This window comes from Macaca nemestrina, chromosome 11 (genome assembly GCF_043159975.1).
Source record: "Macaca nemestrina isolate mMacNem1 chromosome 11, mMacNem.hap1, whole genome shotgun sequence".
Taxonomy (NCBI): Eukaryota; Metazoa; Chordata; class Mammalia; order Primates; family Cercopithecidae; genus Macaca; species Macaca nemestrina.
The window spans coordinates 97,729,202-97,756,784 of record NC_092135.1 but is presented as its reverse complement, the minus strand read 5'-3'; the positions used below and the strand labels follow the sequence as shown (position 1 = coordinate 97,756,784).

At 41.4% G+C, this 27,583-nt stretch overlaps 1 protein-coding gene across 6 annotated transcripts in view; it reads right to left on the bottom strand.

Moving 5' to 3' along the window:
• Positions 1 to 27,583, bottom strand: part of MAIP1 (matrix AAA peptidase interacting protein 1) — a 118,624-nt gene that overhangs the window by 68,716 nt on the left and 22,325 nt on the right. For all 6 annotated transcript variants that reach the window (XM_071073145.1, XM_071073147.1, XM_071073148.1 and 3 more), the window contains one exon: positions 7,869 to 27,583. This exon is cut by the window's right edge. The gene's annotated coding sequence lies outside the window, so the exon portion shown is untranslated. The remainder of the gene's footprint in view (positions 1 to 7,868) is intronic.

Sequence of the window (27,583 nt, the reverse complement as noted above, 5' to 3'; positions counted from 1 at the left end):
TTTATTGGTTTATCCTTTATTCAATCAAAGTCTGTGAACATCTTCATTCCACTTCAGATTTTAGCAAAGATATCCATGAATTAGACCTCAAAATAACTACATTTCTACAAACTAAATTGAGTTAGCCAGCTTATATTACCAGCAAGTTTTTTTAGTCTGAAATAAATATATGGTACCATCCCAAAAATCTGATGTAGCTCTCTTGAAAAAATTTGAATTTCCTAGTAGTATACAGCAATCCAGAGATGTTACTTACTGAAATAGATGCTGCTGTGTAATGTATCTTATTGAATCAGAATTATTTCCTAGTTGATTATCGGATGCATAAATCCAACCAAAATTATCACCTATCAAACTGAAAACATTAAACTTACAAAGCCAAATGGATCAGCTGGCAAATCATAAATATGGCCATGGCATCCGAGTACACATCAGCACTCTGTTGTCTTGAGTCTGGACTTGGGGGAAACGTTAACTCTTTCAGGTGCCCAGTAGAGTAGGGCAGCTGCATTCTCCTAGACACAACTCCATATAATTAGGTTTAGGAAGCCAAACTGCCCTTCACATCTGAAAAGGCACCCTTCCAAGCAGTACATGGCAAAAAGTCTCCTTCAGTTTTCCTGTCCTCTCTCCCCAGGAGCCAGTGACCTCTAGAACTGTAGACAAAGCAGCTTTTGGTGCATTTAAAACAAACAAATAGCACAGGAAGGTGACCCAGTGTGATCAAGAGAATATTAGGCAGTTCTCACTGATCATAAGAATGTAAAGTTGAAACCTCATTAATATGCTGTTCCTGCTTTCCTCCTGAGAGAAAGTTGAATTTGGGGTTACCAGAAGGCAGAGCCATTTCAGGGTGAAGCAAAGTGGGCTTTTGCTTCATTTTGTTTTTGTTTTAGTTTTAGAGTGGCTTGTCGAGTCCTCTATCATTCCTCGCCTCTTTATGCCCTATTGTGATTTTCTTTGTCCTGTAAATAACACTTACAGAGAGAGTAATGAAACATCTTACATATTTCTAGACACTTCTTTCAAATATGTTATTTTCCTCATAAGCATTCTCATATCTATCAGATCATGTTTCCTACTTTTTAATTTGAAAACCAAGGTCACCAAGATGCCCATGATGAAAACACTGCCCCATTCTATACTGAGTGTCTGTCTCCATTCCCTTATCATTAAGCGTAGCAGACATTTTGCTACGTTGGTATTCTCTGCCATTGTCTGCATGTTAGTTAACATTCTTTTGGTTCCAAGTGTTAGAAACAGTCTCTGGCTAAGTTAAGTTAAAAAGGTAACTTACTGAAAGGACGCTGAGGCAGCTCCCAATCTGAGGATGAGGGGAACAGCCAAGTCTGCTGGCTGAAACCTCAGCAGCAGGAATCTGTGGACTTTCTCTCTAGCGTGCTGCCTTTGACGTGCATCAGCCCTGAGTAATCCCATCTTTGTGAGTTTTGGTTCAAAATTCCAAATTGGAGATTCCAGAGAGAATCTGATTTGCTCAGTTCAGATCAGGTGTTCACTGCTGTGTCAATCAGCTAGTGACAGAGGTGAAAGCCCCTCAATAAGACATGGCTGCTGTGGATCTCTCCTTTGCCTATCTGGGGCAGGTCCCCTTCAAGGAAAGTGACATCAACAGGCATTTAAGGTCAGGAACCCCTCTTTGTATATTGCTTTGAACAGAACCATGCCTGCGAAGCATTTCTTTAATACTTTGCCATAATACTTCCAACAATGGTTAGGGGTATCGTCTCTTCATTCCAAAAGAAAGGCACGTTTTTAAGTCTAAATGTTTCCATGGCTTTGAAAACATCATTTGGCTCATCTTAACATGGTCAAGATGAGAGTGCTGGGCTAACAATGGGTTACAATAGACCTACTGAGCATGCCTGACCAAGTTTTGAAAAAGAAAACTTCTATAATCAAGTAAGATACATCCACCTACAAAAAGACGTAATTTAGGGTGGAAGAAAGAAGGGGTCTTTTAAAATGCCAACCAGTTAGTTTATGACCTCTATCAGTGCTGCAGTGATGGAAAAGGAAGGTGTCAAAAAAGTAAAATAGCTGATTTACTATCTACAAAAGATTAACAGCTTTGCTAGGCCTGGGTGATTATGGAAGTAGAGGCGAGTGAAATGTTCCCGTTGGAGACACACCAGTGAAAGAGGGCTGGGTGAGCAGATTGCCCAGCTCATTTTTATTGTGAGGAAAAAGTTGCCATCCATCATGATTGAACTCATCATTCTAGGGAAGTGTTTGGAAATCCAGATTGTTTAAGGTTCATTTTCACAAACTGAGATAAACAAATTATTCTAGGACTAAATAATAAACAAATTTCTACTTTCTGCCTAAGTGAAGGATATCACTGACCATCAGTCTCCTTTGAGGATTTATTCAAGTCACCCTTTTTGGAGCAGGTGACACCAACATGCCCAGGAGGCTATAGTTTGATAAAGGCAAGCCTCAGTAGAGTTGATATGGCCAAACTGTGGGTCAAACCCAGGAAACAAGATGTTGGCCAGGACTGGAGGCAAGCCAGTTTCAGAGCCAGAGTTACCTTTTCTGGGCTATCTGTCTGAACCCTGGGAGAGGCCATCTGGGAGTCGCAGCTTCTTCTGGTTGGAAGCAAGAGGTTGAGAATCGGCATCTGGGACAAGACCACCGTTCAACCCTCCCAACCAAGCCTAAGCCCAGAGCCAGAGCGTGAGGCACTGAGCATAGGACAGTGTCTTCATACGTTCAGAACCCAAGGCCATTGACTGGAATAATCTGAGGAAGTCATAAATATGTAGCTAAATTTTAGCACATGTCAAAATAAAAACTAATAAGCAATGTTTTTCTACAGTCATGAAAAAGAAAATCACATTCTTTATTAGTGAGCTGTCAAAACCTGTCAGTCTCATCTGGTTTCTAAGCATATAAGATACAGAATCTATTTTCCAACATCGAATCCATCTTTCTTTTACCAATGACCCAGAGCATGACTTCAGGTAATGGATTAGCCTTGCTCATGTTTACCCTGTACTCCTCAGGCCTCTGAAAAATATTCTATCCTGATAAGCTTGTATTAGGGTAGTGCTTCTAAACCCTATCAGACCTTTTTAGAACACATATTATATAATACCTTCTTTATTATCTTGAGATTAAAATCACAGATGGTATATCTTACCTTCAAACATAATGTTTTAAAAATCAATATAATGCCATAACTGTAATTTAAATAAGAAATAAAAGGAACATAATGTATAATAAAACAACATATATCAATATGGAGAAGCTCAGACATGACTTCATTAGAAGATAGAAAGAAGAAGTCAGATGTTTGTGCCTATATGTAGAATTACTATGATTGCAACAGCTAAAAATGCCAACAGACAGAGGTGCAGTGTTGGCAGCTCAAGTGCCCCAAGCAATATCGTTGCCAGTGATACAGTTTTCTGAAGTGGCTAACAACTCTTGGTTAAGTTCCCAACAAAGCCAAGTATAATCTTCCCTCCACTCACATGGTAGTTGCACTCGTGGAAAATTCAGTATACATTTAAACTGTACCCAAAATAGTCGGTGTTTATACGAAAATCGAGTTAGGCTTTAAGCTTAGATAACTCAAACAGGTTTTTCACCTACACTGCTGTCTTCTGGGACATTTAAAAGTCATGGCAATCATGCATCAATTATTCACTGTGCAAGATCACCCTGCACATTGCAGTTCATAGAGAATCCTTGACACTTACCTAACTAATGGCAATTACAGCCCTCAAACACTGTGAGAATCAAAATGTCTCCCCCATATTTCCAAATGACCCTTGGGGAAGGTGTATCCCTGAGAGCCACTGTATTAGGGCATCTTACTACAACTCAAAATACAAGGATCATTTAATTAGCCCTTTTTGCAGTATGAAGATACTATATTGTTGAAAACCAAAGTCATGCACCAACCTATACAGGCCAGGCCTACCAGGTTTTAATCAAAAGCTCAGGATGGAAAGTGTTCACACCTTTTAGGTTACCTCATCCACTGGAGAGATTACAAAGATGGTATCAAATCCTAATCTGCCCTATACCTGTGACCTTCTAGAATACTATGTGTCTGCAGAATAGACATTTAATATTAACTATCTGTGACTTATATATAATCTAAGTGTTAAGCCCTTTTCTAATGTATCTTACATTTTCTCACAGGAATTCATATAAGACAATGGACTGGTGAACTACTCTCAGGCAGTAGAACCATATCCTAATCAAGAACATTTGCTGCCTCGAGGCACGGGGTCTTGGCAACACATGCCTAGTTAAATTTCAGAATTGCTATGACCCAGTGACTTCTCTTTGCCTCCTCTCTATAAATGAGAGTGTTGGTTTGGCTCATCCTTTCCCTGTATCGCATTGAAGGAAGGTATTTATAAGCGGGGAGAGGGGATGGCGATAGCTTGTCTTTTTTGTTTATAGGTTTCCAGATCAAGAGGTGTTGCACTTGAAGAGTGAAACCTCATCTGCAGTTGGACCTGATTTGGAGAATAAAATCATGGCCATCAAGTCTGCTGCCATAATAAGATGAGATTTTTTATGGACCTGAAAAGACTGTAGTAGATTTGCAAGGGAAAAGAAAAGAAAAGCCACAATTTCTTTGAATTTCCTCCCATTGCTATTTGGTCCTGTGACCTGCATTTGTTAATTGGACATTAGCAAATGTGATGCAAAGAGACATTTGAAAAACATGCACATTGGGGTTCAGAATTGTTGCTTAGAAACTATGTAAGCAAGCTTGAACTAGCCTTTTAGAGGAAAAGAAGATGTGGAAGCAGGCCACGGCCACCCATCCCACCCACAAGCGGATTGCAACCACATGAGTAAGCCTGGGTCAGACCAGCAGAACTGCCCAAAGGGCCAACTTACAGAATCATGAGCCAATCAATGATTGTTTTAATCAGTACGTTTTGGGGATTGGTTTATTTTATACATCCAACATTCACACATAAAGTTTTCAATCTTGCTAAGTTATCGGTTTCTGAAACTGCTTGAGAAAAAAGTAACTGCATGGTCCAGTACACCTACCTGACATTTTTAGGCAGTTTCTCTCACTTTAATTTTACCTTTGGCTTATGAAATCTTATATAATGGATCAGTTGTGCTCCATAAAAGCCTTGGAATTTTATCAAATTGCATGTTGTTAGTTGACCCCTGCGCATCTCTCTCCATTATCCTGGCCCACTGCGAGGTACGTGCGATTAAATGTCATTAACCAACCAGAACTAAAGAAGCTTCATAAATAGACGTGCTAACCTTTGACCAAATGCAGTTCATAAACTCTTTCAGGAAATAAATGCTGGAGATTTCTTATGGCATTTCTGTTTCTGAGTTAAATGGGACTATGTGGAGTGGAAAGGGTACTAAACTGGAGTTAAAAGGCCTAGCTTCTTGTTTAGATCCTTCCTTCTCCTTACTGGGAGATCTTGGAGTTCTTTAACCTCACTAAGCCTTCGTTTTCTCATCTGCTAATGGAAATGATGAAGCCTTCCCTGCCTACCCTCACAGGGTAGATGTGATGAACACATAAAGTAAATCCTTTGTTTACACATGTCAGCATCAGGTACTGTCTGGCCCATAGAGACCTTGCTTTTAAATATTTTTAATGATACTATTTCAGCTATACACAGTACTGTAGGAGGAAAGTCGTAGTGGCAGTGCTTACTGGAGAGAAGAGAACCCAGTCTGAAATGCTGTCAATGCAAAGCCATCCAGGTCTTGGTGCTGACTGTTAAGAAGGGGCCTGGACCCTCCTGATGGCTGGCCTCTGACCATGCTGTGGAAAGCCTTTCTAGCATGCGTGGCATTGACTCTTTAGATCAGGACTGAAATCCCCATTGCTATGCCTGCAAGATGCACCTCTGCCAGAACAATCCCTGTGCTCCTTACCTACACACCCCTAATAGTTGTGGGAGCCAGAGGACAAATGAAAATCCATATGCCTGATATCTAAATATTTAAAAGGATCAAGGAATCTAACAGAGCACTTAAATAAAATATATTATATTCTCATATCTTGACAAATACACTTCACGCTGACCTTGAAGGCTAGTTTTGAATTTAGAACTCCTCAGACTTCTCAGAGTCCCTTTCCAGTATATGGCAGGCCTTTCTTTTCCATCCCACAGTATGAGGGCATCAAGATCTTATGTGTGGACACCCCTGTCTCCGTGTCCAAGCTCCATCCACACTCCCCACAAATGTCTGTTGTTTTGGCCACCGATCAGGTTGAGGAGTACATTGGGGGAGCCTGGTCCACACTCAGAAGGACAGACCTGTGCAGAGGCTCATGCAAGAACTGAAAATTGGCTCAGGACCATTTGGGCAGAGACTTCCAGGGTCTTGGCTACTGGGGCATGGTCTGGAAGGGGAGGCATCCAGTGGCCAGTTTCCCTAGGTCCTGCAGATTCCTCAGCTGTTACTGGAAACCCTGAGGCCTCTAGTTTTCAGGTCCACTACTCCTCTCTGTCCAACTTCAAAAGCAAGCCATGACCCAAGAAGAGAATGGACTGGCAACCAAGGGTGACATTAAAAGATATTTTTAACTAGCATTGCATGAGTACCATCCAATCATCCAACCATTCTACCAGCAAAAATAGACACAGATGATGAGAAATTGCTATGGCCATAGTTCTACTTAGAACTGGCATTGCTCTACATCTGACATTTATCCTTGGCCTTCTCCCTCTCCCTGCTACCTTGGCAAAGTCCACACAACTGATATTCTGCCTCGGTTGACTTCCTGGGCTGGAACCCTTTCCTGATCCTTAGTGTCTTTGACTAGGGCAGGCTCTGATACTCTTCCAAGTTCTTCCCATCTCCTTTCCCCAGGGTGCTAAATCAGGAAGATGATCTTGATGCATAATGTCATTACCTGCCTATGATAAAACTGCTGCCTGGATCCCACTGCTACCCCCTACCCACTAGCAGGGGGATCATGGAATGCTGGGGTTATTCCTCCCCTTTATCCTATGGGCACTGGACAGCTGTTGAGCCATATAGATTGAGTTTGACAAGATGCAAACACAGAGCAATAAGGAACAAGGGTGTGACAAGCAGGATCCTGTACTTCTGGTATCTGCGCTATTTCCAGCCTTGCTGATCCCTGGCTTCAGGTTCTGTGACCAGAGGCTCTTCTTCATCCCATGCCTCCAGCATGGAATTTCTGCATCTGGCGTCTCCTGCTCCACTCTCTTTACAGCCCAGTTGTCTCACCTGATTTGCTCTTTCCACTCCTCACTTCTAGCAGAAGCTGTTTCCTGACTTCCTTTTGGTCTGTGCTCCAGCACTGTCTCTCTCAGAGTACCTGGCTAGTCATCTCCCCCCGCAAGCTCAGTTGGCATTCCTGACACCCTCCATGGGGCAAACAGGCCCTTTTGTCCCAGGAAGTGTCACATAGACACCTTGGCCCTGGGTAGAAGTTCAAACAGAGGCCCACATACCATACGTCTAAATATTTTAAAGTTATACATTAAGCCAACCAACTGTTAAATAAAACATGTCCTATTCTCCTACTTTGACAAATATACCTTCACAATGTCCTTGAGATCCAGATGGAAATTTTAATTTCTGGTACTCCTCAGAGTTTTATGCCAGAACATAGAGACAGTGAGAACCAGCCCCTAGTCTTTGGCCCCACCTTGCTGCACAACCCTCTTTTCTTTCTGACCTGGCTTTGCCCCACATGGTGAGGGCTTTGCAAGGACAAGTGTGCACTTCCCAGCCTTCACAGCCAAACTCCACCCACATTCCCTGAAGAGAGCTGATCCTGGCCACCCTGTCCTCAGAGTGACTAGACCTGGAAGTGGGCCTGAGGCTACCAGGACAGGGAATTCTGGGGTCTTGGGTACCTGGAATGTGGTCTCAAAAGGAGGATGTTGGCTTTGCGGTGGGGATACTCCCTCAAGCTTCAGGCCCAGGGCAGGAGCTCCTCTTCCCTTGGCCTAAGGGCTATTCTGAGAGAGAAGAAGAAATTTGGGTTTAGATGAGTCAAGTTGGAGGAGCTGGTGAGAAACCCATGTTGAGACGTCCTGCAGGCCTTGGGAAATGTCCATGTAAAGTTTGACCAAAGAACTACACACAGTAGAAACCTGAACATCATTGAGTTGGAGAAATGGGATTGCATGGGCTTTCCCATGCCAGCTGATAATGGTATAGAAGCAGCACAGCTTCTCAGTGCCTGAAATCACTGCTCCTCACAATGCAAAAGTTGTTGCCTCTCCCTGTTTTGGTAAGGATGTTTTAGTGAGATGTGGCTTTCCAGGGGTCATTAGGGACATGTGGAGGTGCCTAAGGTAGAGGTTTTTTATAAGATAGATTAGGGTTGACAGTAAGTGCCAAAAGATATGACTTATAGTGGCAGTTCAGGCTGCAATTATTATGCTACAATCTCTAAGGATCCAGGCTCCCTGTATCTGAATAATAGTATTTTCCATCTATTCTGAATAATAGTTTCCACCTCACTGTTCAAGGTAGTTAGTTGCTCAAGCTCCAGTCATCACTTCCACATTCCAGCCAGCAGGAAAGAAGAACGAAGTATACACCTCTCCCTTGTTAAAAGAAAAACTTTAGTCAAATTAAATTTAAAAGAATTTAATTGAGCAAAGAACAATTTCTGAATTTGGCAGACTCCTGAGCCGGAGTAGGCTCAGAGACTCCACTGCAGTGCAGCCACATGGTAGGAGAAGACTTATGGACAGAAAAAGGAAAGTGATATACAGAAAAAAGAAGTACAGAAACAGCCAGATTGGTTACCGCTCAGAGTTTGCCTTATTTGAACATGGTTTGAACAGCTGGCCACCTTTGATTGACCAAAACTTGGTGATTGGCACAAGAGTAGGTTACATGCTGTTTACAACTTTGTTTAGATTACAGTTCACGATGTACAGAGAAACTTTTAGGCTGAACTTAAAATATGTAAGGAGGTACCTTTAGGCTAACCTTGATTTAATACCTCTTAAGGCTATTTCTCAGAAATTTTACATGGCAGTTCTACTTTCATCTCATTGTCTAGAACTTAGATACATGACCACATCCAACCAGAAGAGGCTGAGAAATATAGAGTTTATTTCAGCCAACCAGAATCCGCCCCCCACATTGCCAGCTAAAAATTAGGGTTTCTATTACTAAAGAAGTAGATAATGGGAACTTAGGGACAGTTATCTGACTTTGCCACAGGTTGGAAGAGCAGAGATGACAGAAAGAATTGCCTTAGCAACATGCTGTTTTGCTTCTGATGCTCTGAAGTCCTTGGTGGTATGGTCATCTTTAGGTCCTGGTCCTTCCACTGCTATTAGGAGAGTGTGGTCAAAGCCTCCCAGCTCCCCTAGAACCATTTCTTTTTGGGTAAAGCCTGGAACATCAGGATACTATCTAGATGCTGGGTGAGAGTCACATCTTAATTTGTCCTTGCACAGCTCATCAAAGGCTATTTCTCTCTTTGAATAAGCTGTAGCTGTAGCCGTTATTATGACCGGAAAGGCTGTGAAGTTTCCACGGATCAGCAGTTTTGGTAGTTGACTCTGCCTGATCAGATGTAGAGCAAATCATAAACTATTCAACATGTAAACACTGGAGGATGTGCTCTGCATGGGTAATGTACATGAAGTTTGGTTTGGCTCAGTGGCTCCTGTGAGGGCTTTAACCCAGCTGGGTGGAAGTATGGTTCTAAAGCCTCCCAGCCCAATATGGCAAAGTTGGGGAGGGAGAGGATGTTGAATTGATGGGGGAAAGCAGACAAATAAGGAGAAAGGGGTCTGTTTTTCATAGAGGAGTCTTCCCTATGAGATTCTGTTCTCTTCCTTCCTGAAGCCCCTCAAACTCAAGGACTTCTGTGGAGCCCACTGAGGAAAGTCTTTGGAATGCTATCACACAACAGTCTAGGGAAGAAAAGATGGTATTACAAATCCCTTGAAGAGGCAGCAAAGGCACCTGTTACCACTCACTGGAGGCCCAGGAAGGGAGAACACCATTCTGGCAAATGCATAGGATTTGGAGTCAGGTAGATCCAGGCTAAAATTCTGCATCTGCTATTTACTAGTTATGTAGTTTTAAACATATTAACTTTCTGAGCCTCAATTTGCCTACCTGAAAAATTAAAGAGGGGAGAAAACTACCTCACAGGATTGCTGTGAGGCTTAAGTAAGATCATATGCATAAAATCCTAGTTCAACTCCGGCCCTTCAGGTACACAAGCTATAATTTCCTTCCATCTCCTCTGCTGGGAACACTGAATCACAAGTAGGACCTCCCATTAAAACCTTATATCTAAGAATCCTTGCCCACCCCGAGTCCCATTCTCTACTTTCCCTTCTCTTGCTATTCCTGACTCTCTTGGTAGAACCCTACCCTTATCCAATTCTGTTCTCAGAAGTTATAGGATGTCCTTTAACAGCTGCTTGACCGTCATCAATTTCTCCCTTCCCCAGAGAGACTTATGGAGGAAGTCTTCAATTTCTCCTACCACAAAAAACTGCTTGCTAGCTAAATGATACCTCAGCCCAGACGACCTGGGCTTGGCCAGTCCAGGGTGTCAGTCCATCCACAGTTGTAGATACATGCCATCCTCAAGCCTCATTGTCCTCTGAGCCCGAGGGCCCTCTGGACCACTCCGTGAAAGTCTAAACGACTGAATTGAAAATGACCAAAATCTTCTCCTGGATCAGAACACGATGGGGGAGTTAAATGGAGAGACCTGAACTTTCCTTCTTGGCTGTGGCTTCTGTTTACAGCTCAAACCCTCTCATTCCCTTCTCATCAGTCTCTTGGTCAATAACATCAGCAGGGACAGAGCAACCTGGCCGTGCTGAGTTCAGTTAACATTGAAGCCTGGCAGTGGCAGAAAGAAATCTTGCTTCCTCAGTAAGACAAATGTGGTAAGACCTACATTTGCCTATCTTCTTCTTCCTCCCACCAGAGCAGGAGGTGCCCCCAAAGGCAACCTCTGCTTGGGCTCAAGTCTCAGTCCTTCATGCTGTCTCCCTAGTTATACCTTCTCCTTTTTCATTTTCAGTGCTTCCCTCTGGACTGAATCATTCCCAACATCAAATGCAAACATACTTTATTAGTTCCCATTTAGGAAAACAGCAAAACAGAAATAAAGACCCTCTCCTGACCCCACAGTGCCCTCCAACCACTATCCCATTTCTCAAGGCCTCTTAGAAGGATTGTGAGCACACTGTCTCCACCTTCTCACTCCTGTTCACTCCACAGCACAATCCAAACCAGCTTCCATTCCCTTTGCTCTGCTGAAATTGTTCTAGTCAAGACCTCCAACCATCTCCATACTGACAATCCAGGGAATTCTTTCTGTCTTCATAGTGCTTGACATGGCACTGGCTGTCAGTGAAACTGGCCACCCTTTCCTTCTTTCAACCTTTCCCTCTCATAGGTTCCATGGCTTCACTGTCTCCTGGTTTTCTTCCCACTCACTATCACCCTCTCTCCAGCTCCTTTGACAGTAGACCCACTTCTATCCAGCGCCTAAAAACTGGAGCTGCTCACTGTTTAGCTCAGAGCCTTATTTTCTTTTTTTGCACTCAATCAGGGGCCAGATATGTCTCATCCATTCTCATGGGTTTAGAAATCTTAGAACATTATGTATATGTTGATCATTTCTCAATTCATAAGTAATCCTCAAACTCCTCTTCTGAGATTCAGACTCATCTGCCACTAGAATTCTCCGCTGGATGGCTCACAGGTATTTTCAAATAGCCAAAATGGAACTTTTGATGTCCTTGAGCCATGTTTCTTCCTCACTCTTCCTCATCCAAGGAAAAGGCATTCCAATTCTACCCAGTTAGTTGCTTAAACCAATAATCCCTGATGAATGCAAGTGCCACCGGGAAGAGATCTTTGTTAGTATTTACTGTTGATACATCCCCAACAACTGGAACAGTGACTAACACGTAGTAGGCACTCAATATTTATTTGTTGAACAGAAGATTCCCTTAATTTTCTTCAAGTCCCACATCTGTTCCATCAGCGAGTCTGATTATACACTGCCAGCTACCCACGCTCTTCATCTTCGTGGCTGTCATGCTGATCACCTCACCTGAATGTCTGAAATAGCCTTTCTTTTTGTCTTGTTGCTTCCACTCTTGCTCCTTGCCAACAGTTCTGTTACAGCATCATTTTAAGCAAACCAATGACATAATCTGATGTCTTTAGTCTTCTTTAGTCTTTAGTTTTCCCATCAGGCTTAAAAGGACATCCAAACTCCATTTCTTGCCCTTCAGAGCCTTTACTGGCCATGGTCTAACCCTTAAACCTCATCTCATGACCCTTCCCAACCTTCTCATGAAGTTTTAGTCATTGGTCTTCCATGGATTCCAGAGATTTTCCAGTCTCTTTCTGCCTCAGGGCCTTTGTGCCTGCTACAGCTTCTGCCCGGAGTGTTTTTCCCTTTGCTTGCTGTGTGGAGGATTCTTCCTAAGTCTTTAGGCCTTAAAAGTCACTTCCTCAGGAGACCTCACTGACTTCCCTACCTAAAATGACCCACCTTGGTATTTTTCATTATATCATCCAATTTTTAATATTGCATAAAATCTATCATTATTTAAATGATTAAATGTATTTAAATGTTTATCATCTCTCCCCACTTTTCTCCCTACTCCCCCTTCACTAATGTAAACTCCATGAAGTCAGGGACGGTGGCCGTCTTGTTTGCCATCATATCTTGCTAAGTCGGGTATGTAGAAGTGGCTCTATACTTACTGAATAATGAATGAATGGCTCATATGCTCTCCACATATGAAGCAGTATGTGGATTCTTGAGACGTCTGGGCCTACCTTCACAGTCATTTGAATGTTAAGTAACTCAGATACCAGCAGAGGTACCCATTCTTTGATATTTACATATAGTTGAGAAGAACTCCCTTTCCTGAAAAAGTACAATGCCCTCCTCAGGATGTTTGTGAATTCCTGGGGTCTTAAATTCTCAAGAGCACTTGTGGTTTTAATTTGCTGCCCCTGTAAATTCTCTATCTCATTCACATCTCGTCTCATGCAGCTGTTCTTAGTTTTCTGCTCCAACATGACCCAGATGAGTCTGTCTCTTTTTTATTGGCCTCAGATATCACCGATCAGACATTTGAGTATAGACCAGTCTTTCTTCAAGTGTTGGAGCACTGGTGGGGACTAAGAGGCAGCCAGGGGCCATAGTGTCTATACCACAACTCTAGGTAATAAACATCTTTAAATTTTAATATTAAATATTTTAACAGTCCTTTTGTGCTGGGCCCAGTGGCTCACAGCTGTAATCCCAACCCTTTGGGAGGCCAAGGCAGGGAGATCACTTGAGGCTGGAATTTGAAACCAGCCTGGGCAACAAAGTGAGACCCCATCTCTACAAAAAATTTTTTAAGAAATGAACTGGGCATGGTGTCACGCACCTGTAGTCCCAGCTACTTGGAAGGCTGAAGCAGGAGGTTCTCTGGAGCCCAGGAGTTTGAGGCTGCAGTGAGCTATAATCACAACACTGCACTCCAGCCTGTGTGACAGTGTGAGACCCTGTCTCAAAAAAAAAAAAAAAAAATTCCTTTAGTTACCACCCCCACTGCCCTCCCACTGGTGACATTTCTCAGCCCCTCTTCCTCTTTTCACTTGCTCTTCATTATTTCTTTTGGAGAGCAGTTTAATTCTCTCTTCCTGTTCTTTCTTTCTTTCTTTTTTTTTTTTTTTTTGAGACGGAGTCTCGCTCTACCGCCCAGGCTGGAGTGCAGTGGCCGGATCTCAGCTCACTGCAAGCTCTGCCTCCCGGGTTCACGCCATTCTCCTGCCTCAGCCTCCCGAGTAGTTGGGACTACAGGCGCCTGCCACCGCGCCCGGCTAGTTTTTTGTATTTTTTAGTAGAGACGGGGTTTCACCGTGTTAGCCAGGATGGTCTCGATCTCCTGACCTCGCGATCCGCCCGTCTCGGCCTCCCAAAGTGCTGGGATTACAGGCTTGAGCCACCGCACCCGGCCTCTTCCTGTTCTTTCAAGTGAGAGGGGTGATGAGATGGGAACAGGGAATAAGAGAAGAAAAGGAATATTTGCCTTTCCAATAACAGAAGGCAATCTACTCCTAGAGAAATAGTCCAGTCCCTTAGAAACAGAGCAGTTTCAGCCTGCTGTGATTTTAAAGAGGACTTTTTTAAACTCCACTTTAACAACACATTCTAGGTCCCAAGTGAGAGAAGTATATTTATTGCTATATGTTGCTATATGTTCCTACATTAACAGTCACACACACATACACACACACAGACACACAATCATGTGTTGCTTAATGATGGGGATATGATCTGAGAAATGCATTGGTAGGCGATTTTGTCATTGTGTGGACATCATAGAGTGTACTTATGCAAACCTAGATGATATAGCCTACTACACACCTGGGCTATATGGGACAATAGCGTATTGCTCCTAAGCCACACACCTGTACAGCATGTTACTGTACTGAATACTGTAGGCAGTTGTAGCACAATGGTGAGTATTTGTGTATCTAAACCTATCTAAACAGAAAAGGTACATTAAAACAGTATTAGAATCCCATGCGACCACCATCATATCTGTGGTCCATCTGAAATAACTGAAAAGTCATTATGCAGCACAGACTGTGTGTATGTATGTGTGTGTGTATATGTATGTGTCTGCTGTGTGTATGTGTGTGTCTATGTGTGTGTGTAATTTTGGTTGTTTTCCAAAAAAGCTCCTGCATAGGCCAGAACCTAGTGAACCCAATTCTCAGTCAGTCATACCTTCAGAGTCTGAGTAAAAATTATTGATTGGGTCTGCCAGCCTCCCCACCCTCACCTCTTCGTGCTGAGACCTGTTACACTTTGACTCAGGTAGACCACGTAAAAAGCCTAGTAGGGTGAGCTGGGGAAAGGATTTAATGACACCAACATGGGTTCCAGTTAAGATCAGCCACAGAAGGTAAGAACATTTTTGTTTGGATTTAATGTATGCAAGACCAATAAGAATGGTCTGATTTGATTTCCAAAGAACAACTTTGAGCACCTAGGAAACCTCATACATCTTAGAAACAATAAAGACAATAATAAAAGGACTATGCTACTCTGGTGAAAGAGATTGAAACCACTCTCTCTAGATAAAAACATTTGGGAAAGTCATGTTTAGATTACCCAAGGGCCATAATAGCTGACTCCCCAGGGCTCAGAGCAAAGTATACACTCGGACTCCAAGATTCTCTTTTGCTTTAAGTACAAGTTGATATATTCTAGACCTTTCAGGCCAAAAAACCTTGGTCTCTGAATACAGATGAATTTATGCTTTAGAGAGAGCTCTGACCCATGCCAGCTTGCTTGAATTATGTAGAACAGTATAAATGGAAGCACCTAGCAGTTCCCAGCACCTAGCTTAATGCCTGTTGTTAACAAACACTACAAAATAAAGGAATAAATGAATTTAATATATACTGGCTGGCTATACTCTTTCTTTTCTGGTCCAAAGAAGTAGGTATAAGTAAATTAAGAAGATAGCAAGGATTAATAGCAAATTTGGGCTCTGCACATGCAAACTCAGCCATTCAGATGCATAATCCTAAGGAAACAGAGTTGAAAATATAGCTGTGTTCTCAAAAGATCATCTTTGATCACGCCCTGGACCCAGAGATATCAGGGATCTAAGGATATAGATGTATTCTTACCACATTTAAGTACATCTAGAATCATTTGGTGGAGTACAAGGAGTTCTCAACTTTGGTGCTACTGAAATTTTGGGCTAAATTATTTTTTTGTTGTGAGAGACTGTCATGTGCATTGTAGAATGTTTAACAGCCTGTCTGGCCTCTTCCTACTAACTGCCAGTAGCACCCCTCCCCCTGCTGTAAACAATCAAAAATGTCTCCAGAAATTGCCAAATTTCCCCTGGGGGCGAAATAGTCCCAGTTGAGAACCACTGGTCCATGTTCAGATGGATCGTATGATCTGAAAAGTCTTAGGTGCCACAAAAGAAAGAAAGAAGAAAACTACATTGGTAATAGATTGATTTATATTCCTGGCATGAGGACTAGCACAAAGTATTCAAAGGCCAGAATGTGTAATCAATCTAGCTTTAGCTTCAGAAATAGACAAAAGATCTACAGGATGAAGCCTGAAGCTCACTAGAGATTTCCAAAAGAAGAAGGAGGTGAATTAAAATATGATTAGATAAAATAATTCATGCAACAGTGACAGGATTTAATTATGGGTGACTGCAGTCTATGAATGTGAATCAAAAAAGTGCCAAAGGCACATCGCGCAATGATGACTGAAATGATGCTCATCATAAATGACTGGCTCGTAAACTAGGGCTTGCTGGATGGAGCATGTGGACCAAGCTGCATCTGGTAGCAGCCTTAATCAATAGGCAAGTCTAGGTAAGCAGTTCAGGAGTTGCTAAACTGATGGTATCATTGGCCCATGGCACTGGGATGAGAGTGCTTTATAAATCATCTTGACACCCATCCAAGCACTAGAAAACCAAAACTGAGGTTTCGGATCTTAGGTTTAGAAGAATGTAGCAAGTGCTTAGATAAATGGAGTAAAGAGAAATGACAGGGATGAGACAGAAGTGGAACGTGCTCTGCCCATGTGAAATAAACTCCAACATTGTATTGCCAACATGCAAATTTAGACACAGTGAAGGAGTCAAAACAGTTAAGGAAATCAGCCTAGAAGGAATTTGGAGTGGAAAAATGATTACAATACAGAGCCCTCCCAAGGAAAACAGGAAACACACTGCACTGGGGAAATAGCACAAAACCTTTCTCAGACAATTTTACATGCAAGTGGAAACTTGAAAGGAGACACAGAGCCACACACTCTCACACAAACACTCGGTAACCACATAACAGCTGTCTGATGCAGAGCAGGGTCTGTGAATATGTCTTTGAAATGATCAGCAACAGCTGAAGAAGACAGACGCTGCGAAGGCTTCTTCTCTGTTAAGAGAGACTTTTAGAAAAGATCTGGGAGACCACGGACCTCATGATTTCAACAGCAGGCGGAAAGTGTTTTGAAGCTCTAAGCCACAGCTTGAATGTAAGAATCCTTAAGGAAGTTATGTTTAATGACAAAGAAATCAGCATAAATTTTCAGTGGTGAAACTGTCCTGCAAAGCTGTGAGGTTAAACTGCGAAAGAAAACATTAATGGATGAAGCAGCGTATCCAAATAATTTAAACACCCTTCCGGAAAGCATTTGACATCATTTTTCATAAAAAACCTAATCTGCAAAAATATATTCTGGCATTTACAAGGCAAGCTATTTTAACCACAATGAGAAAAAGAATCCCCCAAACCAATTTTGAGATAGGCTATCGTATTACAGTCAATACTGTGGCCTGGCAGGAAGAACACTGAAGCTCATTTGAAATACTGTGTGCAGCTTTGATAAGGACATAAATATGGAGAAGGTGGAGCAGAGAGCAACCAAGTGATAAAGAGACTCAAAGGAGACATACTTTACATTAGCACATATCTTGCAAAATCAGCAACTGCATAGCACTTGGTCAGCAAAGAAGGGGATTTATGAGAGAATTTCATTGAGATGTTAAGAAAAAATCTGAAGGGATTACAAATGATAAAGCAACAGGGCTGCTTGACTTTGAATGTAAAATCAGGGTCTGCAAATTCAGGTGAATTGAAAAAAGGTGTTTAATGTTTTTTGTTTGTTTGTTGAGGAAGAGCTTGGAGTTGTTGACATGGGGAAAGGAGGATTGAGCAGTGTTGAATGGGAAAGAGGGACAGCGGAATAATTGTCAGAACTGTGGAAAGGTTAAAGGAAGAAGAAAATAAATGTTACAGCATCTTTGACATGGCAGCACAGAATCGTCCCACCTTAGACTGGAGAAATAGATGCTTTCCTTCCCAGATTCACCTCTGAGTTTTATAGAGAGAGATGTTGCCCTTCTTGGGTCCAGCTCTTACTGGTTTAGTGTAATTCTGATCTATGATGCAGAAAGTAACTTGTTTCATTGTGATGGAAAATCTAGATCCCATAGATCAACTTCTTAATGCTCTTTATGGCTTTTCTCTTCTATTATTTCAAGTCCAAGCCAGCATTCAAGGTTCAGTTCAAATTCCATCTCTTCTGTGACATCTTTGCTGGTCTCCCCAGTGGAAGTGAACTCTTTCAGCATGTACACCTTTCATATTCATTTGGCACTTTTTAACTGCCAGGGAGGGGCCCCCAACTAGATTATAAGAAATTTAAGGGCAGGGACAATATCTTATTTGTTTGTATGTTTTCCCTTCATACTTCTCACTGCACTTTTTGGTAAGAGGCTGAAAACTGAGTTAGGGTTTGGTTAGTAAAGGACATAGAAGCATCTTATTACTTATTAATAAGCATGCATATTACTTATTAGCTCATTACACCTTATTATCCTAGGTCTTGGTTTTCAAAGACAGCCAGGCAGTGAGGATCAGTGTGATAATAATGGCTACCATTTATTGTGCACCTACTGTGTACCTAGCATCAGTTATATCGAGAGAGAGAGAAAAAAACAAGAATTGCAGGGAAAACATGCCCTTTTGAGTGGTGAAAAGAAGCAAGAATAGAGAGCTGAGATCCAATCTAAGATGTGAAAATGGAAGAAATTGGTTTTCTTAGAAAAGAGAAAAATATTTTAAAGTGCTAATGTATAGTTACATTTATTTTAAATTATTTCATTATGTTTGCATTATGTGATCATACTCTACCGTGTGTGTGTATATATATGTGTGTGTGTATATGTATGTGTGTGTGTATACATATATAGATATCCATGTAAATGTATTTTTTAAAATTCTAGAGGGACAGACATCTGCTGATAGCTGTGGTTTCCTCCAGGGAGTGGAGTAACTAAGTGATAGATACTCACAGGAGACATAACTTACATGATCATGTTCAGTGTGCAGTGGGAAGAGGTGGTGATATTATTGAGGACTTCCTATTGGCCTCTATTTATGTATTATTTTTATAAATGTATATTCATGTGTATACCAGTAAGAAGAAATAAACAACTTCGATTATTTTACCAATAAGAATTGGAATTCAATATAAAGAATTTTTAGCTAGGAATTAAATAATTGACAAGGCAAAAAAGGGGCCACTGAAATATAACAGAAATAATAACTGCAGAAACTAGTCACCACTTCAGGCTGGGGAACAAAGGGAGAAGGTTGGGCTTGTTAGGATCTCAGAGGGCAGATTCAGATCTCTGATAAGGGGGTGTCCGCAGAAGCTGGGAAAACTGCACACTGGAATCAACTGCCTTTGCTGGGGTGAAGGGCTATGGCTGGGAAACCCTAACAGGCAGGAACAGGAAGCAACTAGTTCTTTCTCTTCCTTCCACCATGCTGTCTCCCTTTGGCGCCCTCTAATGGAGACAAATGGCTGAGCTTCCTTCTAAGTCCCATGGGCAGGTGTGTGGCTTATTGATGAACCTCCCAATTAAGCTGTGCTGCAAACTCTACCGATCTAGGTGGATGACATTAACAATTCAGCTCTATCATAGTCATAGGAGTCAGAAGTAGCCCTGAAGAAGTTAGAAATGAGCCCGGCGCTTATGTATAACTAGGTACATTGGTTTGGTAGAGAATACACACAAGACCCCCAATTTTTTTATTCTATTTGTGGCCCTCTCCACTAATTAACTGGACAATTCTATAGAAATCACATGTCTTTCAAAATAAGCATAGTAAGAATTAATTCCACTTAACGATGTGCCAGGCACTAAGTATTTTATATATGTCAACTAACTTAATCCTTGTGACAACTCTACGAGGAGCAGGACTGTTAAGTAACTCATCCAAGGTCACTAATAGTAAGGGGCAATCCAGGAAGTGGGCCCAGCCATCTGATATAGAGATTGTCTCTTTGTTACCAAGCTTTGCTGCCTCTCACTTACATTGGGCTTATCACATGCCAGGTATGGCTCTACTCCCTTAAAATATAGAACAACCCTCTAAGGTAAGAACCATCACCCCCATTTTACAGATGAGGAAAACAAAGCCCAAAGGGCTATGAAACCCTCTGGCCTCCACTTCTCTGGCTGTCAAGTGAGGAGACCGGACCAGCAGAAGTAAAAAGCTGCTTCTGTAAGACACTAGGAAAGAGTCCAAGTGTCCTGGCTCAAACACAACTAGAAAGAAAGACTCCCTTTATGTCTTTATAGACCCCCTGACCTCACAGGATTGATAATAAAACAGTCTTGTATATGAGTACTAAAATTGCCAACTCAACAGAGGTTTTTATTCCCCACTGTCTATTCTCCTGCCAGGAATTAGATGGGAAATAAAAGAAAGGGAATTAACAGCTTTAAAAAATCATTTAGGAAAATCTGTTTCTTGCTGTTGGCAAGTAGCTCTCTGGTCATATCCACATCTGAGTATATTCAGACTCCCTTAATATTAAACGAGGGTGTGGGGGTGAGGGATACCACACCCTTTTTATTGCTTTGCTTTTTCCCATTTTTATTTTCTGTTTGACTTTAATAGTTTCAGTCTAACACAAGTCTGTGAAATGGGTTAGTATTGTCACAGTGGAAAGGCCCAGAGCCCAGGGAAGCTCAAGACCTTGCCTGAGGACACCCACCTGGTGAGAACTGAGCTGGGATTTGAACTTGTGATGAGTTTTACCTAAAGTGACAGTAGCAGGACTGCCAGATTAAAATTGATCTTGTGTTAGACATTCTGTTTTTTAAATAAAAACTTTCCTATCACTGTGTAACCTTATAACTCTTGATAAGTCAAGGACAGGGACATTGTTAAACTGCCAGCCCCTCAGTCAAGTGACCTAACATCATTGCATCCCTGATAGACTCATCGTAGCAAGTCACAGGCCATCCACGCACCATGTTGATGCCATTTGAGGTCCATGGGTGTTTAACATCCCCCAGGACCTACACACCATGTGAGGGAATGGGCATGTGGAATAAGGCAGTACCTGCAAGAGCCACAGGAATGGAATGATTGTATAAAGATGGATACCTGTTTTCTTCGAAATATTCCTATGCAGGGGGGAAAAGAGTGCTCCTGGGCAAAAGCAAGTCCTCTCTGTTCTCCACCAACAGATACCAGCACTTTTATAGTGCCATTTTGGGCTTATAAAAATGTTCCTAATATAATCTGCTGGGAAATTGATGGCTTATGGTAATGACAAGAAGCCTGCCTCAGAGAATGATCTTAATTCATCATTTTGAACATCTGTAGAACCCCTTAAAGTAGCCTGGAGAGGAATGAAAGTGAAGGGAGGAGAGCAAATCTTCCCAGGGAATGGGACTGGTATGACGCAGATTCCTGCTAATTTACTCTAAGAGTTGTTAAGCAGAAACAGGGGGGAGAGCTGCTCCTGTTTCAACCCTTCCCTTCTTCAGATAAGCCAGAAGGCCTTAGAGAATTCTACACTCCTCTACAACACAGCTACCAAAGGTATTATTCAATACCCCTTCAAACTTGAATATGAATTATTTTAATCAACAAAATCAACAGTTAATTGAATCCAACACTGTTAAAGGGAGATTGGAAGGTGATGGGGTTACTTAGATCAGGGTTCCAATTCCACAGCCCTCACTGGATATGCAAATCTTTGCAGGTATTAGACATTTTGTCTGGGTTTCTTCATTGAACAAATGGGAGTAATAACGCCCATCTTATTGGCTGATGAAACTATTAGCCATGACGCTTGGCAGTGTGCAATTTACAACATCTGGATAAAATTTTAGTGTGTTCAGAATTATGTTGACTGACTAAATTTTAGTGCATCCAGGACACATGGCTATTGGTTTCCTATGGATGTCTTAACAAAGTACTACAAACATAAAACAACAAAAGTTCCTTGAAGCAACAGGAACTTTTTCTCTCATAGTTCTGGAGGCTGGAAGTCTGAAATCAAAGTATCAGCATGGCCATGTTCCCCCTAAAGGATCTAAGGAAGAATCCTTCTTTGTCTGTTAAAAGGAGGCTCCAGGCACTCCTTGGCTTATGGGTGCTTAACTCCAATCTCTGCCTCTGTCTTCACATGGTCTTCTCTCTGTGTCTCTGTGCTCTCTCCTCTTCTTAAAACATCACAAATCATTGGATTTAGGACCCACCCTACTCCATGATGATTTCTTCTTGATCCTTAAGTAATTACTTCTGCAAAGGCCCAAATAAGGTCAAATTCTGAGGTTCCAGGTGAACATGAATCTTGACAGACACCATCAACCCACAAGAGCTGATTAAGGGGGTTAAATGAGAAGGTACAGTTGAAGCGCCACACATATTACCTGCACATTAGGGGTTTTTAATAAATAAATGGAGTGACTATTGTTTTGTTATTATTGCTGCTGCAGGGATCATGATTGTTTTTCCAGGGAATGGAAGGAAAAGGTTGGATTTGGGGGTGGAAAGGCAGGCCTGAGGAGTAGATGAGGAGGGAGCAGCATAAAGACCGAATGGAGAGAAAGGAGCCTGAGAAAGGGGGGAAGAAATGGCTAAGGGGACAGTCCTTGCCTGGGTTTGCCCGGCTCCTGTACCCTCAGATGCCATGGCCTGGATAAGCAAGTAGGGTTGATCAGGAAACCTGGACACCTCACCCTGGCACAGTCTGGCACAGTCTGGTCCTGTCCCCATAGTGTGGTCCCACTTCCCTAAGAGAAAAGAAATAGGAATATGCAGAAAGAAACTACGTGTAAATTTCCACTTCTTCCTCTCTGTCTATAGGTATTTCAGAGTTTTTCTTAAGGGAGTGGGAGAAGAGTACCAGAATGCTAGGACTTCTTGCTGAAAAGCAATGAATCTCAAAGTGCTGAGCCTGGACAGAAACTCCTATGCTTTCAGAAGATTCCCGAGCCCTGGAAGTCAATCAAGCATAACAAAAATATAAAAGCAGCTGGAAACACTGGGCCTCTCCTTCCCAAGGCAGGATGACAGGCGTCCTGGATGTGCTAAAATTTAGTCAGTCAACATAATTCTGAATACACCAAAATTCTATCCTCATGTTGTAAATTGCACACTGCCAAGCATCCTAATAGCTTTTCAAAATTGTTTATTTTTTTATTTCAGTAGGTTTGGCGGAAACAGGTAGCATTTGGTTCCATGAATAAGTTCTTTAGTGGTGATTTCTGAGATTTTGGTGCACCCATCACTCCACCAGTGTAGACTGTATCCAATGTGCAGTCTTTTATCCCTCACCATCCCTCATCCTTTCCCCAGAGGTCCCAAAGTCTAAGGTATCATTCTTATGCCTTTGAGTCCTCATAGCTTAGCTCCCACATATGAGTGAGAACATACGATGTTTGGTTTTCCATTCCTGAGTTACTTTACTTAGCATAATAGTCTCCAATTCCATCCAGGTTGCTGAAAATGCCATTATTTCATTCATTTTTATGGCTGAGCAGTATTCCATCATATATATATTTACTCATTGATTCATGGGCATTTGGGTTGGTTCCATATTTTGCGATTGCAAATTGTACTGCTGCAAACGTGTGTGCAAGTATCTTTTTATATGATGACTTATTTTCCTCTGGGTAGATACCTAGTAGTGGGATTGCTGGATTAAATGGTAGATCAACTTTTAGTTCTTTACAGAATCTCCGCACTGTTTTCCATGGTGGTTGTACTAGTTTACAATCCCACCAACAGTGTAAAACTGTTCCCTTTTCACCACATCCACGCCAACATCTATTATTTTTTTACTATGACTGTTCTTGCAGAAGTAAAGTGGTATCGCATTGTAGTTTCGACTTACATTTCCCTGATAATTAGTGATGTTGAGCATTTTTCCATAAGCTTGCCGGCCATTTGTGTATCTTCTTTTGAGAATTGTCTATTTATGTCCTTATCCCACTTTTTGATGGGCTTGTTTGGGTTTTTTTCTTGCTGATTTGTTTGAATTATTTGTAGATTCTGAATACTAGTACTTTCTCAGATATATAGATTGTGAATATTTTCTCCAACTCTATGGGTTTTCTGTGAACTCTGCTGATTATTATTTTTTTTTGCTGTGCAGAAGTTTTTTTGCTTAATTAAGTTCCATTTATCTTTGTTTTTGTTACATTTGCTTTTGGGCTCTTGATCATGAAGTCTTTGCCTAAGCCAAAGTCTATGAGGGGTTGATAGTTTTGATATAAGTGTGTGACATGTTTATATGTTTATGTCACTGGAAAAGATGAAAGGGCAAGAATTGAGTCATGACTAAAATTATTGAGCACAAAGATTCCCTTTAAGACTGACTTCTTTTCTCCAGAAACTATCCTATTGGCCTCTGAGGCAAGTGTTAATTTCTTTTTCTTTTCTTTTTTTTTTTTTTTTTTTTTGGTACCAGGAGCCCTTTTGCCAGTTTGGGGAATCCATGGGTTCCTTCTCAAAATAACGTCTTAAACTTAATAAAACTAAATACATAAGATTACAAGGCAAACCAATGATATCAAAAGACAGGTATTAAAATAGCAACAACAAAACAACAAATTTGTGATATAATTTTGTATGTGCTTTTTTATTAATACATTAAATGACAAGATCCAGCAGTAGTCCTATAGCTACTGTAATTTTGAAGTCATAAGATGTAAATGGTATTTCAAGATATCTGCAACAACCGTAGTGGAATCTGTAAATATCTATAATTTGTTGCCTATATTCATAATTGAAGAAAATGCTAAATTTCAATTGGAGCTTAGTGAAAATAAACATATAGCATTTTTTCCCATCCAAGTTCACAGAATTTTATCCACCGAGATTTGTGTGCACCAAATTTAGAACCCCTGCTCTAAGCAAACTTTTCAAAGGCAACCAATTTTTGGTGGGGCTCTACCAGCTAGCCTGAGCACCAACTCAGTTATGTTTGCAAAGGACGCTCCCTGCAGGCCAAAACGCTTGGGCTATTCACCAGAAAATTCATTTAATTTGCCGTGTTAGAAAACAATAGGTCAGGCAATTAATTCATTAATTCACTGACTCACATCAAGAAATGGAGAAAGGAAGACTACTTGTCAGTGAGGCCCAGGGGCATCTAATCAGCATTGATTAAAAAACCCCTTTTGGCTTAACGGGAAAGTGCTGATGACTTGTGCTGTTGGTTATTAGCACAGGAGAATCAGATTGCTAACCTGGCAGGCTATTGCTAAGGGGGCTACTTTCCCTGCTTCTGGTCAACAGCAAGGCAGCTCTGCAGATTGCTGAAAGGTTAGATTTCCCAATACGCTTGTCTGACCAAGGTCTTCAGGATCTGCTTTCAGTGCTTGGAGCTTGGAGCCAAGTGGAAAGGGAGGAGAAGGGAAATGAATTCAGAACTTACTATGTGCCAGAAACAGGCTATTTTCGCTTAGGCTATTGCACTGAGGTCCTAAAGCAACTTTATATGGAATTTATTATTATTGTTGCTACTATTTACAGAGGTAACTGAGGCTCAGAGAGGAAAGTCATCACTTGCCCATGGTCACTCTGAATAAACAACTGTGTGGGTTTGAGTGGGTAGGGAGCCCATTTGCTGTCCAGTCTCTGCCACCAGGGGCGTGGCAGTGAGAATCCCACAGCACTGCCCACTCCTGTTATCATAGAGTTCTGGAGCCTGGTTTGAATTCCGGACTTCCCTACTTACTAATGGTGTGAACTTAAGCAAGTAATCATGTGCCTCTGTTTCCCTATCTGTAAAATGATAATAATAATAAAGACTAAATGTTTACTATTACTTTACTAAAGTTACTATTACTTTATTCAATAGTAAAGCCTAAATGTTAAGCCTGTAGAACAGTGCTCAATACCTGTAGGCATTCAACAAATGATAGCTATTACTACTCTAAGACAATGTTGTCTCCTGACAACCAAAGCAGCTACACAGCAGCTAACAGCCTAAACCAGTACTTCTCAACCACATGCAATTTTGTCTCCCAGGGAAATTTGACAGTATCTGGAGACATTTTGGTTGTCACCACTAAAAAGGCATCTAATGAATAGAGGCCAGATATATTGTTAAACACCCTAGAATGCACACAATAGCCCCCTACAATGAAGGTTAGTGTGGTCCCAAATGTCAGTAATCCAAGACAGAGAAAGCCTGCCCCAAACTGAAAGCCAGTGAAGTACAGACTATTTTGCCAGACATAAGGAGGTGCTAAATTGAAACTCTAATTGGGAGAAGGTGCAGACAATAAAAAATAAAAAATGAACTATTAGATGATAATAAATTCTGCAGTACAAATAAAACAGGGTGGCAGGAGAGAGAGTAATGGATGTGGTTGCTTTGGATGGAACGGTCAGGAAAGTCTTCTTAGAGGAGGTGACATTTAAACTATAACCTGACTGCCAGAAAGTGATCAGCCATTGAAGATCTGAGCAAAGAGCACAGCTAGCAGAGGGAGCAGTTCCTGCAAAAGTGTCAAGGGAAGGGCAACTTTGATATGACTGAGGAACAGAAAGAATGGGAAATTAGAATAGTGGGAGGGAGGGAGAGAGTCAAATAAAATTCCAATAAGGCCTCAAAGAATGGCTTCCTCTGGACAAGGCTACTTCTTGGTGTACTCCCTTAGGGGGGAAAATGTCTCAAAGTAATTGACTATAACGAAAATATGTGATTTTTCTTAATGTGGTATAATTTTACATTGGTTTTAAAGTTGTCTACTTTTTGTTTTTGTTTTGCTTTAAGAAGTAATAACAAGAAGTCTCTTTCCTAGCCCTGAGTTAGTTAATATGGTCAATTATTGATTTGCTTACTTCTGGTTTGAGATAAAACCACATTGTGTCTTCGTTTTCTCTGGAGTATAGGGGATTATTCAGATGTGGTATCTTAAGAAAGGAGACAGAGCAGTTTCATTTTGCACTGTTGAAGCATTTCAGCTGCCCTGAGTCACACGTAAGATTGCAACGCACATTTTGAAAACCAATAATGCCAGGATGGGGGTGGTGGGAGGGGCAGGCAGGGTGTTCTCTTAAACCCATACACTTTGTCCATAGCTACTCTGTACTTAAAAAGTCAGAGACTAGGGTATGAGTCATAAAAGAAAATGACCATCTAAGTCTTGCTCTGGTCTTGGTGAATTTCTTTACATGAAGGTAAAAAAGTATCACAGGATTCTTTGCCTACATCTAATCTAAGACGGTACTAGTGAGAAAGCAGAATGGTAGTCACAGGATAACCATGCCTACATCTCACATAAAAGTGAGCCAGAGTTGCAATTTATTAAGCAAGTAAATTTTGATAGAATGTCCAATAAACTGATTGGTTTATAATATGGAAGGAAGTGGGGAGGAGGTTACTTTTGAAGATGGGATAAACTGTATCCAGGGTCCTCTAGGCAGGAACCTGTGTGTGGTGTAAACAACACGATGTGAGGGTCAGAGATCAGGACCTATCATTTGGAGCAACCCTTCAATGGCTCTAAAATCAAAAAATTTTCTCTGGATGCTCTACTTCATTTAAGTTTTTAAAATTAGCTGGGAACAGACACATAGATCAGTGAAACAGAATAGAGAACCCAGAAGTACGTCCACACATCTACAGTGAACTCATTTTTTGACAAAGGTGCCACAAACATACATTGAAGAAATGACAATTTCTTCAATAAATGGTGCTGGGAAAGCAGATACCCATATGCAAAAGAGTGAAACCAGACCCCTA